Raw genomic sequence first — 21,019 nt, forward strand, 5'->3', positions numbered from 1 at the left:
TGTCTTCCTTCCACAGAGGAAGCTCAGATCGACTCCGACGTGGCCACGAGGACCCACTACATCGTGAAGGCCGGCAAGGACGTGGAGCTCTCGGTTCCGCTGAAGGGACGACCTTCGCCCTCCGCTTCCTGGAGCAAAGGAGACTCGCGCATCGACGACGACCCCTCCTACGAATTCCACCACTCGGACACGGCCACCGTCCTGGTTTTGCGGCGGGTCACCAAGCTGGACACCGGCAAATATAGCGTCAAGATCCAGAACGGCGTGGGGGAGCCCAAGACCCTGAGCTTGTGGGTGAAGGTCCAGGACACCTCAGTGCAGGAACCTGAGGCTGAAAGACGTGACCCGCGGAAGAGTCACCCTGTGCTGGGAGAGCCCCTCGCTGGACGGGGGCGCCGAAATCACCAACTACATCGTAGAAAAGAGGGACTCCTCCAAGAGATACTACTCGGCGGTGAGCGGCAAATGCACGGAGACCAGCTGCGGCGTGGAGGACCTCTCGGAGAAGACGTCCTACTTCTTCCGCGTCCTGGCCGAGAACGAGAACGGCGTGGGCGAAGCCTGCGAGACTCCGGAGCCGGTGAAGGCCACGGAATGCCCCGGCCCCGTCAGACAAGTCTCCGTGAGGGACTCCTCCAAGACCTCGGTCACCCTGCAGTGGCTGAAGCCCGACCACGACGGCGGCAGCATCATCTCCGACTACGTGGTGGAGAGGAAAGCCGCCGCCGGCGAGGACTGGTCGCTGGGAGGGACCAGTCGCCACTGCCACTTTGAGGTCCCCAAACTCAAGGAGCACTCGGAGGTGTTCTTCAGAGTGGCCGCTCGAAACGAGAAGGGTCAGGGCGACTATGTGAAGACGGGGCCCGTCAAGGTGGCGGACTACGTCATCACCCCCGAGGCCAGCCTGGCCGAGAACCCGGACGGGAGGATCTGCGTCCGCCTGGGACACAACGTCCACCTGGAGCTGCCGTACCGGGGCAAACCAAAGCCCTCGCTGTCGTGGCTGAAGGACAACCTTCCCCTGAAGGAGAGCGAGCGGGTCCGCTTCAAGAAGACCGACGACAAATCCACCCTCACCATAAAGCGGGTGAAGAAAGAGAACGAGGGCAAGTACACCCTGACGCTGGACAACGTGATCAGCAGAAAGTCCTTCCACGTCCACGTCCTGACCCTGGGTCCCCCGTCCAAGCCCCTCGGGCCCCTCCGCCTGGACGAGGTCAGGGCGGAGAGCGTGCTGATCTCCTGGGACCAGCCCAACGACGACGGCGGCGGAGACATCGCTTGCTACACGGTGGAGAAGCGGGACGCCTCTCGCCCCGACTGGAAGATGGCCTGCTCGGCCGTGCGGGACACGCAATTCAGAGTGCCCAACCTGATCAAGGGGCTCCAGTATCAGTTCCGAGTGTGCGCGGAAAACCGATACGGCGCCAGCGAAGCCTTGCTCTCTCAGCTGGTCCTGGCCAAGCACCAGTTCAGGCCCCCGGGCCCGCCCGGCAAGCCCCTGGCCTACAACGTCACCAACGACGGCATGACCGTCCGCTGGGAGAGGCCCAGCTACGACGGCGGCACGCCCGTCCAGGGCTTCCACCTGGAGAAGAGGGAAAAGAACAGCATCCTGTGACAGAAGGTCAACGCGGCGCCCATCAAGGACAACGACTACAGGGTCCCGGATCTCATCGAAGGCCTGGAGTACTCCTTCCGGGTCTGCGCGCAGAACGACGCCGGCTGCGGCCGGGCCGGCGACGCCAGCGAGCCCGTCATGGCCGTCAGTCCCGTCGGTGAGTTTGGACCGCGGCCGCGCGCCCGTCCAGTGGCGCGTCGTTACCCTGGAAAAAATGCCTTTTGTCAGCCCCCGGAAAAAAAACAAAAATAATGATTCGAGGCCCGCGCTGTGTTTGTCAGATCCTCCCGGCCAGCCGGACTACACTGACGTGACGGCTAACTCCATCACCCTCAAGTGGGAGGCGCCCAAACGTGACGGGGGGAGCAAGGTCACCGCCTACACCGTGGAGAAACGCCAGGGCGAGGGTCGCTGGTTCAAGGCCAACTTGAGCGACGTCCACGACTGCCAGCACACGGTGACCGGCCTGACGCTCAACGAGCGCTATGAGTTCAGGGTCGTGGCCAGAAACGCCATGGGGGCGTCAGCCCCCCGTCCAACTCGTCCGGTTTGATCGTGGTCCGAAGCGAGAACGGTAAGTGGCACGCAGAAGCCGGCTAAAAGACTGATAATGATCAAACCGTCACGGCCTCATCCCCCCCCCCCCCCCCCCCCCCCGACCAGCTGCGCCTCACATCGAGTTTGGCCCAGAATATTTTGAGGGTTTGACGGTGACGGCGGGCGACAACATCAGGGTGAAGGTGGCCATCGGCGGACGGCCCGTTCCCAAGGTGGTCTGGTACCGAGACGGCGTGGAAATCACCAAGAAGATGATGGACATCATCACCGTGGCCGGGCACAGCACTCTTTTCATCAGAGACGCCGACCGCACTCACCGCGGCCTCTACACCGTGGAGGCCACCAACGGCTCCGGCAGCAAAAAGGAGGATCTCCTCATTAAAGTGCAAGGTACGAGGGAGCGGGCTCGGGGACGCTCTCCTTCTCCCCGCCCTCTTTTCGACCCACTAACCCCGAACCGGATTGTGCGACGCAGACACGCCAGGAGAACCGGTGGGACCCATCGCCTTCAGCGACATCTCCGAGGGCAGGTGCCGTCTGTCGTGGAATCCGCCGGAGAACGACGGCTGCTCGGAAATTTCCCATTACGTGATCGAGAAGCGCGAAACCTCCAAGATCTCCTGGGCGCTGGTGTCCGACAGCTGTCGCGAGTGCAGCTTCACCGCCACCAAACTCATGAAGATCAACGAGTACCAGTTCAGAGTGTCCGCCGTCAACAAGTTTGGGCTGGGCAGACCTTTGGAATCCTGCCCCGTGGTCGCACAGCTGCAATACAGTAAGTCGCGTCGCCCCACCGACACGGACATTTGAATTGAGTTGCGTTGAATTGAATGGAGCGAGCGGCGTCCAGTCCGATGCTTTTGTCGTCACCGTACATGTCTAATGAGATTTCAGACCTTCACCACAAAGTCTTGACTTGTCTCCCTTCGTTGGCTATCCCTCCTCAGCCACCCCCGATTCTCCGGGCACTCCCGACGCCACCGGGGTGACGGGAGAAAGCATCGCTTTGGCCTGGACTCCTCCCACGTCCGACGGAGGAAGCCCCATCCGCCACTACATTGTGGAAAAACGAGAGAAGAAGACCGTCCGCTTCTACAAGGTGCTCTCTAGGAAACCCATCACGGAATGTGCCCACACGGTGCTTCACCTGGCCGAGAATACCGAGTACGAGTTCCGGGTCACGGCGGTCAACGACGCCGGCGTGGGAGGGCCCAGCAACGTCTCCCTGCCCATCAAAGCCGTGGAGCCCAAAGACATCCCGTGCGCTCCGTCCGTGGTCTGCGTGTCGGACTCCACCCACTCCTCCATCAGTCTGGAATGGAGCAGACCCGCCGACGACGGCGGCTCCGACATCCTGGGCTACGCCATTGACGTGCAGGAGGGCCCGGAAGCCGACTGGACCAGAGCCAACCCCGAGCTGGTCCCGGACACCAAGTATACGGCCACCGGGCTACGTGGCGGGGTGGACTACAAGTTCCGCGTGGCGGCCGTGAATCAAGTGGGGAGGGGCGAGGACGCCGTCACCCCGGAACCGGCCCGGGCCGTTGAGAGACTGGCGCCGCCCCAGGTGGATATTGACGCCAGCTTCAAGCAGACGCATATTGTCAAGGCCGGCGGCGCCGTCAAGCTAAGCCTCCACTTCAGGGGCAAGCCCGTCCCCCTCGCCACTTGCCAGAAAGAGGAAGGGGAACTGGGCGTCGCGGCGGAGGTCACCAGTGGCGAGGGAAGCAGTACTCTCCATCTGGAAAAGTGTACCAGAAATGATTCGGGCAAATACACCGTCAACCTGGAGAACAGCAGCGGCGCCGCTCACGGCCATACCACCCTGAAAAGGCCCGATCTCGTCCGATCTCGGAAGCCAAGCATGGTTCGGCCTGTTTAGTACCTGATTGGGAGACCGCTTGGGAATACCAGGTGCTGTGAGCATCATACCCCGCATCTTTGGGAGACAAAGTTGGAAACCTTCACGTGGTGTCTCCTGAGAGGCCGCTCGCTGCGGCCTGCGAATTCCAACAAATACCACTCAGAGCTGCCAACAAGGACCGTGGCACCCTACGTTTTTCATCCAGCCGGAGACATTTGACTGCCCCTCACCTCCGACTACCCCCCGGATGAAATAATCCGCGTTCCAGTGGCAGCTCTAGCGCTATCTGAGGGCAATCCTCAGGCGCTTGTAGTGCAAAAACAAAACAAACAAACAGCAGCGGCGGCCAGGCCATGACTTTCACCGTCAAAGTCCTGGACACCCCCGGCCCTCCTCGGGCTCTAGCCTTCCGAGAGGTCTCCAGGGGTTCGGTCACCCTGGCTTGGGAGCCTCCGCTCAACGACGGCGGCGCCCGCGTCCACCACTATATCGTGGAGAGACGGGAGGCCACCCGCCGCACTTGGCAGCAGTCGGGGGGCAAGTGCGCCCAGAATGTCCTGAAGATCCAGGACCTCCTGGAGGGCGTGCCCTACTTCTTCCGGGTCTCGGCGGAGAACCAGCATGGCGTGGGCGAGGCGCTGGAGATCACCGATCCCGTGGTGGCCACGGCCGAGCCGGCGCCACCAAAGAGGTTGGACGTGGTGGACACCACAGACAGCTCGTTGTCGCTGAGCTGGCCCAAGCCGGAGCACGACGGCGGAAGCCGCATCCAGTTCTACGTGGTGGAGGCCCGGCCCCGGGGGACGGACAAGTGGGTCCCGGTCGGCAACACCAAGAACCTCTCCTACGTCATGGACAAGCTCAACAAGGGCGACGAGTATCACGTCCGCGTGAGGGCAAAGAACCAGTCGGGCCTGAGCGGACCCAGGGAGACGCCGGCCCCGGTGACGGTCAAGGAGCCTCACGTCCCGCCGGCGGCCGACCTCAGCGAGATCACCAACCAGCTGATCACCTGCAGATCCGGCAGCACCTTCACCATCCGAGTGCCCATTTCCGGCAGACCCGCTCCCAAGGCGGCCTGGCGGCTGGAGGAGATGAGGCTGAAGAACACGGACCGAGTCTCCATCGGGGTGACCAAAGACTGGGCCAGCATATCCGTCAAGGAGGCCATGAGGGGCGACGGTGGCAAATATCACCTGACCCTGGAGAACGTGGCCGGAAGCCAGACCTTCACCATCGACGTGAACGTCATGGGCAAACCCGCCGCGCCGTCGGGCCCCGTCGCCGTCTCGGCCATCACTTCGGAATCCTGCGTGGTCAGCTGGGAGGCGCCGGAAGATGACGGCGGTACGGACGTCACCAACTACATAGTGGAGAAGCGAGAATCGGGTTCCACCGCCTGGCAGCTGATCAACTCCAGCGTGAAGCGGACGCCTCTGGACATCGCCCATCTCACCGAGTACATGCTGTACACCTTCAGAGTCTCTGCCGAGAACAGATTTGGCGTCAGCAAGCCCGCCGAGTCCGAGACCATCGTGGCCGAGCACCCGTTCGGTGAGTAGAGCCCAGCCGAGCGATCATTCTTCCGCGGCAGAAGCCCCGCCCGGTGGTAACGTGCCGTCTGGACTCTTTGCAGCGCCGCCCGGGCCCCCGACCAGGCCGACCGTGTCCAATGTTTCCGCCAACGCCGTGACCTTGAAGTGGGAGGAGCCCTATCACGACGGCGGCAGCAGAGTCACCAGCTACTGGATTGAGAAGAAAGAGAGAAACAATATTCTCTGGGTGAGGCAGAACAAGATCCCATGCTTTGAGTGCTTCTACCGGGCGGAGGAACTGGTAGACGGTCTGGAGTACCAGTTCCGAGTCTACGCCATGAACGGCGCTGGTCTGAGTAAAGCCAGCGAAGCCTCCAAAGGAGCGGTCACCCAAAATCCAGTCGGTGAGTATCGCCGCCGGCACGTGACCTTACCGGAGCGGGGCTCCGCCGGGCCCGCCGGCTGACGCCGGCCCCACCGGCTGACGCCGGCCAAACTGCTCTCTTCCCAGATCCCCCGAGTAAGCCGGAGGTGACAAAAGTCACCAGGACCACGGTGTCGCTCAAATGGCCGGCTCCACTCAATGACGGCGGCAGTCCCATCGTGGGCTACGTTATCGAACGGAAGCCGTATACCCCCACGGGCGAGGGCCGCTGGCTCAAGTGTAACTACACAAATGTGACCGACACCTTCTACACCGTGACCGCTCTGGGAGAGGGAGAAGCGTACGAGTTCAGAGTCATCGCCAAGAACTCCAACCAGGTCTTCAGCAGCCCGTCCCAGTCCACGGGCTCGGTGCAGTGCATGACCGACTTTGGTGAGCCATCCTTTCCAGCAGAGTCGCCCATCGCCGGGTACACTCTATCTAACCCGCGTCGACGGTTCGGCCCCGATTATCCCAACAGAACCCCCGAAGGCTCAGCTGGACGGAAAACTCCTCTCTGAAGTGGTTCTGGTCAGAGCGGGATCCGATCTGGTCCTGGACGCCGCGGTGGGCGGCAGACCCGAGCCCAAGGCTTCCTGGTCCAAGGGCAACAGGGAGCTGGACCTGTGCGAGAAGTACCACTTGCATTACACGCCCCAGCGGGCCACGGCCGTGGTCAAGTTCTGCGACAGGGACGACAGCGGCAAGTATATTCTCACCGTGAGGAATGCCAGCGGGACCAAGACTGCCGAGGTCAACGTCAAGGTGCTAGGTGAGCGGGGGCCCCCCTCGCCACTCCTCGTCCAATTCCCGCCGGGGCCGCCAGGTGACCGGCGGCGCCGCCGCGTCCCTTCTTTGCAGACACTCCGGGGGTATGCCAAGGCGGCATCCAGATCGGCGGGCTGACCGAGGAGTCGTGCACCCTGAGCTGGAAGCCTCCCCTGGAAGACGGGGGCGACGAGGTCTCTCACTACCTGGTGGAGAGGAGAGACACCAACAGACCTGGGTCTTCATGAATGCCGAGTGCAAGGAGCTGACCTGCGCCATCAGAGGCCTGTTCAAGAACACCGAATACTTGTTCAGAGTGCGTGGGATCAACAAGTACGGCGCCGGAGTCCCGCTTGTCTCGGAGCCCGTGCTGGCCAGAAACACCTTCAGTGAGTTCCCCCGTCCGTCCCAGCTCCGTCATACGCTCCGGGGGCAAGCGAGCGACACTCGCCTTCCCACCGGAGTCCTCTTTCCCACCCGGGCCTCGAACAAAGCTCTCTTTTTTTCTCCAGCCGTGCCGAGTCCACCCGGCGCCCCAGAGATCCTGGCGTCCGGAAAGGACTTTGCCAGCGTGGAGTGGCTGAAGCCCGAGAGCGACGGCGGCAGCCCGTTGACCCACTACCTGCTGGAGAGACGGGAGAAGAAGAGCGCCCGCTGGGTGAAGGTGAACAGGAGCGGAGCACACTTGGACACCTCGCTGAAAGTCTCCGGTCTGACGGAAGGGAGCGTTCAGAGCAGTTCAGAGTGACGCCCATCAACAAGGCCGGAGAGAGCCAACCCAGCGAGCTTTCTCTCTACGTCGTGTGCAGAGTGCCGACGTGTGAGTACCCCACCGGGGAGTCGTCTGGGACCCCCTTAGGTCCGACGCCGCCATCCTTTTGGTCATCCCGGCGTTTCCATCTCTTTACCACCGCTGCTCTTTTCCGGTTTAAAGGCACCCCCTCCCCGCCTTCGGCGCCTCGTATCACCGACACGCACGGCGACAGCATCGCCTTGGCCTGGTCTCGTCCCGCCGAAGACGGAGGGGCCGACGTCTTGGGCTACCTGCCGGAACGAAGGAGTGGACCAGGGCCCACCAGAAAACGCTGCGCACCTCCGAGCACACGGTGACCGGACTTTGCTCGGGGAAGAAGTATCGCTTCAGAGCGGCCGGCGTCAACATCAACGGCAACGGAGACTTCAGCGAGCACAGTGCCGAGACTGAGCCGACCGAGAGGATCGGTACGTCGCCCGTTCGGGCCAAGGAAGAAAGGCCTCGGAACAACCGGAAGTGGGACGCCGTTAGATACCGGCGTTCCACTTCCATTTGTCGTGACGCCAAGTAGTCGAGTAGCTGGCTCAACTGACCTCATTTGACCTCCGCCCAACAGAAACGCCCGACTTTGACCTGCCCGACGACTTGAAAAAGACCGTCTGCCTGCGTGCCGGCGGCTCCCTCCGCCTCTCTGTTAACGTTAGCGGGCGTCCCGCGCCGACCGTGGCCTGGACCAAGCCGGGCGTCGATCTGAACAACCGGGGCTTCGTGGAGGTCACGCGCAAGTCCACCACGCTCATCGTCGACAAGGTCCACCGCTACGACGCGGGCAAATACACGCTGGTCGCCGAGAACTCTGCCGGGAAGCGGGAAGTCTTTGTGGTGGTCAAAGTCTACGGTGAGCCATCGCCGTCCCTCGTCCGAATGCCGTCGTGGCCGTCTCGGCACTCCTCGGCCGACGACAAACTCTGAATCCTTCCAGACACGCCGGGACCGACGGGAGCCATCCAGGTCAAGGAATTGACCAGAGAAGCCGCCACCATCACCTGGGAAGCGCCCACCGTGGACGGCGGGGAGCCCGTCAACAACTACATCATCGAGAGGCGCTAGGCATCCATGAGGGCCTACAAGACGGTGACCTCCAAGTGCAGCAAGACCTGCTTCAAAATCCAAGGCCTGCTGGAGGGCACGCTGTACTACTTCCGAGTCCTCCCGGAAAACATATACGGCGTGGGCGAGCCTCGCGAGACCCCGGACGTGGTCCTGGTTTGCGAGGTCCCTCACCCGCCGGCAAAACTGGAGGTGACGGACGTCACCAAGAGCAGCGTTTCCTTGGCCTGGGAGAAGCCCGAGCACGACGGGGGCAGCAGAGTGACCGCCTACGTCTTGGAGGCCTGCCAGTTTGGCGGCGACAAATGGATGAAGGTGGCCTCGCTGAAGATGACCGACTTTGAGCACACGGTGGAGAAGCTGAACGAGAAGGAGCAGTACTCCTTCCGAATCAAAGCCGTCAACAGCCGAGGTGCCAGCCAGGCCAAGGAGCTGGTGGCGCCCGTGACCGTGCAAGAGCAAAGAGGTGAGTGCTGGGGTAAACCCCAAATGTTTACTGGCTCTCTGCAGTCCTTGGCCTTTTTTTTGTAATCCTTTGATTTGTCTCTGCCAGTCATGCCCGCAGTGGATTTCAGCAGCCTCCCCCAGAAGAGCATTCACGTGCTGGCCGGCAAGACGCTGGAGCTCCACCTGCCCATTGTCGGCAGGCCTCCCCCGTCCTGCCTCTGGTTCCTCGGTGAGGACAGGATCAAAATCACCGAGCGTGTCAAGATCCAGAGCGGCGGCAAGTTTTCCAAACTCACCGTCTCGGACGCAACCATCGCCGACACCGGCGACTACGCCCTGGAGCTGAAGAACGCCGTCGGGGTCACCACCGAGGTCGTCCGAGTTGTCGTCCTCTGTAAGGAAAGCTTTCATTTGTCGTAACCCGAGCCGGACGTGGCGCCGGCTTTGGGACGAGCGGGTGGCTTGGAACTGACGGAATATCCTCCCTTCTCAGCCAAACCCGACCAACCCCAAGGAGCCATCCGATTGGACGAGATCGACGCCACCTCCGTCACCTGTAGCTGGGATCCCCCTCTCAGGGACGGCGGGGCTCCCGTCAGCGGCTACGTGGTGGAGCAGCGAGACGCCCACCGACCGGGCTGGGTGCCCATTTGTGGGTCGGTCAGCCGACCCACCTTCAAATTTCACAACCTGATCGAGGGAGACGAGTACGTCTTCCGCGCGGCCGCCTTCAATCGCTACGGCGTGGGGGAATTCTCGCAGTCTGGCATCGTCACCTGCAAGAGCTTGACAAGTAAGTGCTCCTCCTCTATGGCCGTGAAGGCCGCCACCCCTTTTGGGAGGGGGCGGGCTGGCGTTAGCCCGTTCACCCGCACTCGCCTGACACCGACCGGTAGACAGCAGGGCTGTGGAGAGAAAAATGCGTCCTTATGGTACCACGTGCGTCGTTATGGTACCACGTGCGTCGTGCGTAACCCCCTTAACCCGCTGCCCTCCAAGCTAGGCGTGGACAGAAGCCAACCCGCTGTCCATCTTCAACAGATGTTTCCGGATCTCCCGGACGACCCACCGTCTTTGACGTTTCACGCGACGGAATGACCGTGGCGTGGAACCCGCCGGAAGAGGACGGCGGACTGGAGGTTTCCGGTTATATCATTGAGCGCAAAGAAGTCAGGTCTGACAAATGGGTGCGAGCCAACAGGAATCCCATCACCATGACCAGATACCGCTCGACAGAGTTAACTGAAGGTCTGAAGTACGAGCACAGAATTCTGGCCGTCAACGCCCGCGGAATAAGCAAACCGAGTTTGCCTTCCAAACCGGCGGTGGCAGCGGATCCCATTGGTGAGAGACCGCCCAAATCCCCCCCGTCTCATTGAAAGAATCTGGTGGGAGTCGGTAAAAAAAAAGAAGGATTTTGCACTCCAAAAATGTGAGTTTTTTTTGTTGTTTTCTCGGTCAGATCCACCCGGTTGTCCGCAGAACCCTCGGATTACAGAAACCACCAAGTCGTCCGTATCGTTGGCCTGGAGTCCCCCCGATGACGAGGGAGACGCAAAAGTGGACGGCTACCTGATCGAGATGCAGAAGGCGGGCACCGTGGCTTGGCTCAAATGCAACACCACTCCGTCTCTGATTTGCGAGTACACTTTGTCCAACATGCCGCAAGGAGACCAGTTCAAATTCCGAGTGCTGGCCTGCAACGCCGGCGGTTGCGGCGAGGCCGCCGAAGTACCCGGGACCGTCTCGGTCACCGAGATGTCGGGTGAGCCGGCGCGCCGGGCACCGTCCAAACGCCTGGTCTTCGGCCAGCTGGGCCAAAAGTCTCACGCCTTGTTCTACTCCCACAGAACCTCCCGATTATGAACTGGAGCTGAAATACAAGGATGTGTACGTGGTTCGCCACGGCGGCGTGGTCCGGCTCTCCCTCCCCGTCAAGGGAAAACCTCCCCCGAATTGCTCGTGGTCCAAGGACGGCGCGGTCGTGTCCAACAGGGCCATGGTGGCGCACACCGAGGACACCAGCGAACTGGTGATCAAAGGGGCCGAGAGGACCGACTCGGGTGTTTACGAGCTCCTCCTTCAGAACAAAGTGGGCAAGAAGAAGGCCCAAATTAAGGTCAACGTCATCGGCCGCCCCGGCGCCGCCGAAGGACCGTTGACCTACGAGGAAATCCAGGCAAACTCGGTGAAATTGTCCTGGGGGGTGCCCGGCGACAACGGCGGCGCCGAGATACTGGGCTACATCGTGGAACGGGGGGAGGTGTGCAGGAACGCCTGGTACACCGTGGACGGCAGGGTGACCGATACTCAGCTAGTGGTCAAAGGCCTGAAGGAGGGGACAGAATACCACTTCAAGGTTACCGCCGAGAACACTTAAGGCATCGGTCCCTCTCTGAAGTCGGCGCAGCCGCTGGTTCCCCGGACTCCGCTCTGTAAGTATTGAGTAGAAGTGAATCACCGGCCCCCCGTGAGTCCCGTGAGTCGTTGACGTCTGCTCTGCCAAACAGGCCCGCCGGAACCCTCCGGCGCTCCGCCCGAGATCATGGATTTCACCAAGAACTCGGTGGCACTGGCCTGGTCCCGACCAAAGGACGACGGGGGTTCTCGCGTCACGGGTTACTACTTGGAGTACAAGGAGGTGGCCTCCGAGCAATGGCGCCGTCACTCCGCCCGGATTCTCTCCACCATGTTCACGCTGTCCGGACTCACAGAGGACGTGGACTATCATTTCCGCGTGGTCGCCCTCAACGATATCGGCGAGAGCGAGGCCGGACCCGCCTCCGATTCCGTCGTGTGCAAAGATCCCTTCGGTGAGTACCGCTCCCACGTGCCAAGTGGCGGACTAAGCCTAGAGCACGTCCGCTAGAGTGTATTACAAAATGGTTTTTTTTTGGTTTTTTTTTTGCAGATAAGCCGAGCCAGCCGGGCGAAATTGATACGACGCAAGTGACCAACAACACCATAAGCATTCACTGGCAAGCTCCAGAATGTGATGGTGGGAAGGAGGTCCTGGGATACTGGCTGGAATGTAGGAAGTCCACCGAAAGTAGCTGGCAGAAATGCAACAAGCAGAGGCTGAAAGAACAGGAGTTCACCATGCGCGGTCTGTCCGAAGCCACCGAATACGAGTTCAGAGTGTATGCCGAGAACGAGACGGGAATGAGCAGACCACGACGAAGCGCCGCTTGCGTCAAGACCAAACTGAGCGGTGCGTATAATAACCCCCGCGGCGGAGACGGCGCCGTGGGTAGGCGTCACGACAACGAGCTGACAGTTAACATTTGGTTTCTGCCCCCCCCGTCCGCATGGCCCGCACAGGTGAAACCAAACCCAGTCTCAGAAAGGAAATGGACGAAGTCACCGAAAAACTGGGCCAGCCCGCCGTCATGAAGTGCCAGATTATCGGCAGGCCCATGCCCGAGATCCGGTGGTACCACGCGGGCAAGGAGATTGCCGAGTCGCGCAAATACGAGATGAGCTCCAACGGCCGCAACCACTCCCTTTCCATCACGACCGACTGACAGGAGGACGAGGGAGCGTACACCTGCAAGGCCAGCAATGATGCCGGAGAAGTGGAAAGCACGGGAACGCTGGTCTTGGAAGCGGCTGCGGCCTTCAGCGCCGACCACCCGCTCAAGAGCACCTACTACGCCGGTCTGGGAACGACCCTTCGCATCCACGCCGCCTACGTTGGCCGCCCCGTGCCCAAGATTACATGGCTCCACGAAGCCAAGACCCTGGAGGACTCGGACGACATTAGCATCGAGAGCACCGAGCATTACACCCACCTGGTCATCAAGAACGTGCAGCGCAGAGTCCACGGAGGAAAATACAGGATCCGACTGCACAACCACTTTGGCCGGGCCGACGCCGCCTTCAACGTGGAAATCCACGGTACGTGGCCGCCGTTACATTCCAGAGTCGCCCTGGTTGCATTCCAGAGTGGCCGCCGCTGACCACGCCGATTGCGTTTGTCGCGCAGACAAGCCTGACGCGCCCCAGGGTCCCATCGTTCTGGAGGCTCTCCTGAAGAACTCGGTGATCATCGGCTGGAAGGTCCCCAAGGACGACGGGGGTTGCACTGTCACCAACTACATCGTGGAGAAGCGCCAAGACAGGGAAGGAAGCCAGTGGGAGTTGGTGTCCATCTCGGTGAACGGCACGTCTTGCCGGGTGCCCAACCTTATTTCTTCCGGGTCTATGCCCAGAATCGCTATGGCAACAGCAACCCCCTGGAACTGGCCTCGCCTATTGTCATCAAGACCCAATTGGGTGCGTTCGCGTCGGGCAAAAAGAAAATAGTTTCAAAAAAAAAAAAAAAAAAGCCAGGACAAATCGTGGCCTGTTTGACTGACCAACGGCTGTCGTTTTTCCACAGAGAAACCATCTGCGCCTCTGGCAGTGGTGGTTTCTGCCATCACCAAGGACTCCTGCGTGCTTTCCTGGAAGCCTCCGCTCAGCGACGGCGGCTCCAAAATCAAGAGCTATTGCCTGGAGAAGAAGCAAAAGAAGGACAAGAAGGAATGGGGCGAATGGACGCCCGTGACCACGGGCGAGATCAAACAGACGGTCTTCTCCGTCAAGCATTTGTCGGAGGGCGCCGAGTACGTGTTCCGGGTCAAGTGCGAGAACCTCGGGGGACAGAGTGACTACAGCGAGGAGAGTGGCGCCATCGTGCCGGCCACGGCCGTCGACGTCCGCGCGCCCGCTTTCAAGGAGGAGCTGAGGAACATGAGCGTGAAGTACAAGAGCAACGCCACGCTGGTCTGCAAGATCACGGGACAACCCAAACCCGTGATCAAATGGTTCCGACGAGGAAAGGAGATGTGTTCGGATGGAACCAAGATCCAGGAATTCAAGGGAGGTTACCACCAATTGGTCGTCGCCCAAGCTGACGAGGAGGACTCCACCATCTACCAGATCAGTGCCACTAACCAAGGAGGGTCCATTTGCGCTACCGTCTCTCTGGATGTCGAAGGTAAGCACACCAGTCACTAGTGCATTCTATTTCTCTCTCTCTCTGTCTCTCTCTCTCCGTCTCTCTCTCTCTCCGTCTCTCTCTCTCTCTCTCTCTCTCTCTCTGTCTACACCTTTCCCCGTTGGTCTCCGGCCACTGCTTCTTGGCCCGGCGCGTTGTTCTCCTCGCATTGACCGCCTCTTTTTTCTCTGTGAGCAGTTCCTGCTAAGATCAACTCCCCAAGAACCTGAAGGACAAAGAAGCTATTCCTGCCCTGCGAGGAGAGATGGTCAACATCAAGATACCTTTCGGAGGCAAGCCGGATCCGGTCATCACCTGGCAGAAGGGGCAAGATCTCATCGACAGCAACGGCCACTACCAAGTCATTGTCACGTGATCTTTCACTTCTCTGCTCTTCCCCAACGGCGTGGAGAAGAAGGACGCCGGCTTTTACATCGTCTGCGCCAAGAACCGATTTGGAATCGATCAGCAGACGGTGGAGCTGGATGTGGCGGATGTGCCCGACGCCCCCAGGGGCGTCCAAGCCAGCGACGTCTCCAGAGACTCGGTGGCCCTGAACTGGGTGGCTCCGGCCAACGACGGCGGCAGCAAGGTCGTCAGCTACGTCATCGAGAAGTGCCCCACCACCTCGGAGCGGTGGGAGCGCGTGGCTCAATCTCGCGACACCCGCTACACGGTGGTGGGCCTCTTCGGAGGGACCGGCTACCAGTTCAGGGTCATCGCCGAGAACAAGTTTGGACAGAGCGCGCCGTCCGAGGCCGGCGGCCCCGTCGTGACCAAGGAGGACAAATCCAGGGTGCTGCTGTACGACAGGGAGGTGGACGAGGCGGGGCACGTTCCCAGGGGCAAAGCGCCGCACTCGGACGCAAAGAACCTGCACGGCAAATTCGCCATCGCCGAAGAGCTGGGAAGGGGTCAGTTTGCCATCGTCCACCGTTGCGTGAGCGTCGGCTCCGACAAGACCTACATGGCCAAATTTGTCAAGGTCCGGGGTGCCGATCAGGCCCTGGTCAAGAAGGAAATTGCCACGCTCAACCTGGCCAGGCACGCCAACTTCCTCCTCCTCCACGAGTCCTTTGAGAGCCCCGAGGAGCTGGTGATGATCTACGACTTTGTCTCGGGCGCGGACATCTTCGTGCGCCTCCACGCCGCCGACTTTGAGCTCAACGAGCGAGAAATTGCCAATTACCTCCGGCAGATTTGATCGGCCCTGCACTTCCTGCACGCTCAGAGCTACGGGCATTTCGATGTCCGCCCCGAGAACGTGGTGTACGAGACCAGAAGCGGCAGCCGCGTCAAAATCATCGAGTTGGGCCAGTCCAGGCACCTGACGCCCGGAGAGCAGATCAAGATCCAGTACACCACCGCCGAGTACGCCGCCCCCGAGATCCACCGTGGCGATGCCGTGAGCGCCGTCACCGACATGTGGTCGGTGGGCGTCCTGGCCTACGTGCTCCTCTGCGGGCTCAACCCCTTTGCGGCCGAGACCCACCAGCAGATGATCGACAACATTTCCAACGCCGCCTACGGTTACGACGACGAATCCTTCCAGCGAGTCAGCGTGGAAGCCATGGACCTTACGGACCACCTGATGACCAAAGAGCGCAAGCACCGCATGACCTCCGCCGAGGCGCTGGCGCACCCGTGGCTCTCCGCCCCCCCGGAAAGTCTGAGCGGGAGAAGCATCCCCAGCGACAGACACGGGCGGTACTACCGGGCCGCCGCCAAGAAGGAATGGAGCACGGTGGTCTCTGCGGCCCGTGTGGCCAGCGGTGGCTCGGTCAGATCCCAACGCGGAGTGCTGGTGGCCAAGGTGAAGATCGCGCCCTTCAAGCACGGACCGGTGGGAGGCCAGCTGGGCCACCGGGCGGCCGCCGAGGGCGACGACGTCAAGTTCGTCTGCAACATCGACAACTACGACGGCGCCACCGAAGTCACTTGGTACTGCGGCGTCAGGCAGCTGGAAGCCGGCGACAAGTACGCCGTCCACTACGAGGACGGCACGGCCACCCTGGCCGTAGCCGGCGTGACCAGGGCCGACGACGGCACGTACAGGTGCAAGGTGGTCAATGAGTACGGCGAAGACAGCGTCTACGGCGAGCTGTTTGTGGACGGCGTCCGCTCCTACCGCCGCTTCTTCACCGCCCGCGCCATCAAGAGGACCAAGCGGCGAATGGACGCGGCCCGAATGCTTCAGAAGTCGCCCGAGTTCACCCTGCCCCTTGTCAACCACCGGGCCCACGTGGGCGAGGACGTGCGCTTCAGCGTGACCGTCACCGTGCACCCCGAGCCCCGTGTGACCTGGCACAAATCGGGCCAGAGGCTGATCCCGGGAGAGGACGACAAAAAGTACACCTTCCTCAGCGACAAGGGCCTGTACCAGCTCATCGTCCGCGCGGTGGACCACGACGACGACGCCGAATACAGCGTGACGGCCCGCAACAAGTACGGGGACGACAGCTGCAAGGCCCATCTCACCGTGGTCCCTCGGCCCAAACCGGCCGACCTCACCCTCAGGCCCATGTTCAAGCGTCTCCTGGCCAACGTGGAGTGCAAGGAAGGCCAGGACGTTCGCTTCGAGACCCGGGTGTCGGGCCGCCCCGCACTCAAGTGGGAAAAGGACGGCGCGCCCGTGGCCTTCGGCCCGTCTATCCAACTGGTCCACGAAGGCTTGGATTACTTCATTCTACACGTGAGAGACACTCTGCCCGAAGACTCGGGCCTGTACAGGGTGACCGCCACCAATTCGGCCGGATCGGCCAGTTGCCAGGCCACGCTTCGGGTGGAACGGGTCGCTCGTGTCAAGAGGGACGACGAGAGCGGACCGAGGCAGGATCCGGGCTGGGCTCAAAAGGAAGCGCTGGACAAGAAGGTGCGGCTTCATCAGATTTTGACCGACACCGTGGTCCTCCCTCTGCCGCCGGCCGCGGCGCAGGCGGTCAGGGAGGCGGCCACCGCCTACAAGCCCGCCGTGGCCACTAAGAAGAGCGAAAAGACCCAGGCCCAGGTGAAGCTGGAGAAAGCGAAGAGAAAGAAACGGGCCGACGAGAAGAGACTGCGCATGCCCTACGACGTGCCGGCGCCGCGGCCCCTCGACCCGCTGGCGCTGGAAGAGGACATGGGGATCAAACACTTCCGGCCTCTCTCCGACATGAAGTGGTACAGGAAACTCAGGGACCAGTACGAGTTCCCCGAGCCCCTGGAGAAAGTCCAACGCAAGAGGATGAAGCCGATTCGTCTCTCCAGGTGGGAGCGCTTCTACGAGGTGCCCGTGAGGATCAAAGACCAGTACAAGCCAAAGTGGCGCATCCCCTCGGCCACCCGGGACGACCTGGAGACGGTCAGGCCCTCCAGGCGCCGCACGCCTTCCCCAGGAACCGACTTCTACCGCCGAGTGCGAAGAAGGTCGCTGGGCGACCTGTCGGACGAGGAGCTGCTGCTGCTGCCGGTCGGCGAATATCTGTCCGTCAAGAGGACGGAGGAGGAGCGCCTTCGCCTGGAGGTGGGAGAGCCGGAGCTCGGCTACTCGGCCTCCCCGCCCGGCCTGAGCCCCGTGCGCTTCCGAGCGTCGTCGCCCGTCAGGGTGCGCGCCGTCGTCGACCGGGAGACGGAAGCCGGCCCCAGCTACCAATCCTACCGAATTCCTTCCAAACACGAAGCCGGCCCCAGCTTCCTCGACCTGCGTCAGCGCCACGACAAGGCCACGTACAAACCTCCCGGACAGAAGCAGAGAGTGTACGAAGACAGAGAGGATCAGGAGCTACTCCGACCTCACGCCACCGCCCACAGAATCACCACCTACAAGAGCCAACTCAAGCGAATGGAGTTGGAGGAGAAGAGCCAAAGTTTTCAAAAGGACACCCGCCGCGTGGCGGTGGCGGTGGCGGCGGCGGCGGCAAGAGCTTCGGAGGCCACCTGGTCCGAGCACGTGACGTTTCAGGCCGCCGAATATATCCCCAAAGTTGTCAAGAAGCTCCCCGAGGCGGAGAGCGAAACTCCCCGCTGGGAAAAGCCGGTGGTGTCGGAGTCTGCCTTGCCCCAGGTGGATTTTCTCTCCCGCTACGAGGAGAGAAAGCAGACGCTCAGGTCTGAGCGGAGATGCGTCCAGCCAACGCCGGAGTCTCCTTTCAGCCTGGACCACGTCCTGCGCATGGGCATCCGCTTGCGCTCTCAACGCGTGGCCGCCGGTTCCGACGCCCGTTTCACCCTCAACGTCCAAGCCAAACCGGAGCCCAGAGTCAAGTGGTTTCACGACGGCAAAGATGTGGTGCCGGGCGCCAAATACCGCATCGCCAACTCGGGCGGACTGCTGACGCTCCAGATCAACGACTGCGTGACCACAGACGCCGGCACCTACTCGGTGGTGTGCGGAAACATCAAAGGGGAGATCTCCGACAGCGCCACTTTGGACGTGGTGGAGAGATACGCCGCCTTCTCTTGCGCCCGCGGGGACGAGGAGCCGCCGTCATGCCGTCCCGCCGATCCCACCCGACCGGACGCCTACCACATCTCGTCGACGACCGCCGAGGAATCGCCGGCCCAATCCGTGGGGGTGGTGGAGAGAGCGCGGCCCGCCCAAATCCTGAACACGCCGCAGTCTCTGAGTGTCGAGGAGGGAGATCCCGCCAGATTCACCTGCGACCTGGACGGTGACCCGGCTCCTTCCGTGGCGTGGCTTCGCGGGGGCGTGGAGCTGGGGTCCTCTGCCCGTCACCGTGTCGTCTCCACGCGGTACGGCTCCTCCCTTGAGATCTTGTCCGTGCTGGTGTCCGACCAAGGAAGTTATACTTTAATGGCAGTAAATCCCGCCGGTAAGCAGGAAGCCCATTTTACTCTGACTGTTGGAAAATCCCAGTCCCGGCAAAAAGTGACGGCCTTCCCGAGAGTCGCCTCTCCCGAAGCCGAGTGCCCCGAACCTGTCGAGAGCGGGCGGCCGATGGAGTCTCTCTCCTCTCCTGAACCGGTCAAGACGCCGCAGCGGATCAAGTCCCCCGAAGATGTCCAAACGCCGCAACGGATCAAGTCCCCCGAACCGGTCAAAACGCCGACACGGATCAAGTCCCCCGAACCCGTCAAAACGGCGACACGCATCAAGTCCCCCGAACCCGTCAAAACGCCGACACGCATCAAGTCCCCCGAACCGGTCAAAAGCCCGCAAAGGATGAAGTCCCCGGAGGCCGTCAAGTCGCCTGGCGCCAAATCTCCGCCGCCGCCTTCCGTTGCTGAAATCAAATCATTGAAAGGAGCGGCATCGGGGTTAGGGTTCAAGGACAACTCGGCCGTGAGTATTTTCCTTTTTCTGCGCTCCAACGTTGCCAGTCGCCTCCTCCCCGTTCTTCAAGTGGCCCCGGTCCTTCGCAGGTTTCGGCCACATCCGACTTGACCACGAGCCGCACCGACGAGGCCTACTCTGTGGAGATACGCGGAGCGACGGCAGCGGACAGCGGAAAATACACCGTGGAGGCCAGAAACCAGCTGGGTCAGTATTGGTCCACTTCCGCTTTCAACCTCCTCGGTAAGTAGTTACAATTGTGACGCCACGGAAAACGTACCCGCCGGCAAACGTGCTGTTCCCATTCCCGCAGGCCATGCAGAAGAAGCCACCCAAGAGACGACACACCTGGAACAAAAAGCCGAAGCTTTCTCAACCTCTTCCGTCCAGGTGAAGACCACGGCCACGCGCTCCACCACTTTTAGCTCCACCGAGACAAAGAGCGTGCGCGTGGAAGCCTCCTCTTCTATCTCGCAGAGCCAGCGTGCAGCCGAACTTAGCTTCTTGTAAATAGGAACTTTTTTGTACCAAATTTGACATTCATGGAGTGACATTCGCATTCATGGATTGACATTCACATTCATGGATTGACATTAGTCCATCGTCCAACTAGCGTCTCGAATTGTTTTGAAACACGACGACACTTTTGCAGTTCCGTGTACATAATGTATATAGCCGGATCGGACGGTTATGCCAAATGTCTGCCTTGTTATTTCTAGCAAGAATATGAAGTGAAAGAGTGAACGCAAATGCGCTTCAGCGGGGGAAAGTCCCACACGGAACGAATACCCCGGCAAGCGTGGAAACCAAATCCCTGCGCCTCAACGCTACGTTGATGTCTAAGATGGCCTCGGCGGGTGGAGCGTCTCCCCGCCAAAGTTCAATCACCGGTGAAAGCAACCTCTGCTTTTTTTGACTCGTGTCGCCATTACCGTTTCCCGCCAAGGCGAGACCCCCAGCGCCACTTGCGTCACCCTCGCGTGAGAGGCCTCGGCGGATCTCACTCTTGCTTTGGCTCGGAGCGACCATTCATTTTGTGACCAGCGGAGCGCGCAAGTGGCCTGCTCTTTCCCCTTGACATAGTGGCGCCGCTCCCGCCCGCAATGGTCCCCGGGGCCTTTCCCCAGCCTGGTTGCCCGACTATATCTGGGGGCAGTATAGTGGCGTACCCTCTCGGAGGATCTGGCTCGTTAGCGTGTTTGTGTGTGTGTGTGTGTGTGTAGCTTTCAGTCGGCATTGCCTCGTGCGCCTGCCGGCGGAAGCTTTTTTTTTCTTCTTCTTTTCTTTACTTGGTCCTCCTTGAGTGTTTGTTTGTCGTTTTGTTTTAATAAAGCATGATTTCAGCACCACACATTCTCTGGCCTGTTTTCTGACCAAAATACTGTGAATCACTTCTGGGTGGCGCTGTCAGGAGCGCCCAGTTTTGTCCCTCCTTGTTGGGTCCGAAATAACAGATCAACGCAATTACCAACCGTGCACCAAGGAAAAACGAGGCAGAGACTGTGTTATATTTTAAAGGCACCGGCCGGCGGAAGAGAGGTCGAGGCGCGAGGTGGTATCTCGCGCTCGGCTCGGTGGTTCTCTCTTATCTTTTCGAGGTGGAGGATGCCTTTATTGAATTTCAGCATGATGTCACGGAAAAGTACAGAAGTTGAGATTATAGGCATCATGGAAAAATACAACAG

General features: G+C 60.9%; 2 pseudogenes; both read left to right on the forward strand.

Moving 5' to 3' along the window:
- Positions 1-20,683, forward strand: part of LOC144192968 (titin-like) — a 40,478-nt pseudogene extending 19,795 nt beyond the window's left edge.
- LOC144192975 (5S ribosomal RNA) lies at positions 3,987-4,105 on the forward strand (annotated as a pseudogene).
- Positions 20,684-21,019: the final 336 nt, after the last annotated feature.

Source organism: Stigmatopora nigra, unplaced genomic scaffold, assembly GCF_051989575.1.
Source record: "Stigmatopora nigra isolate UIUO_SnigA unplaced genomic scaffold, RoL_Snig_1.1 HiC_scaffold_38, whole genome shotgun sequence".
In the NCBI taxonomy this organism is placed as follows: domain Eukaryota; kingdom Metazoa; phylum Chordata; class Actinopteri; order Syngnathiformes; family Syngnathidae; genus Stigmatopora; species Stigmatopora nigra.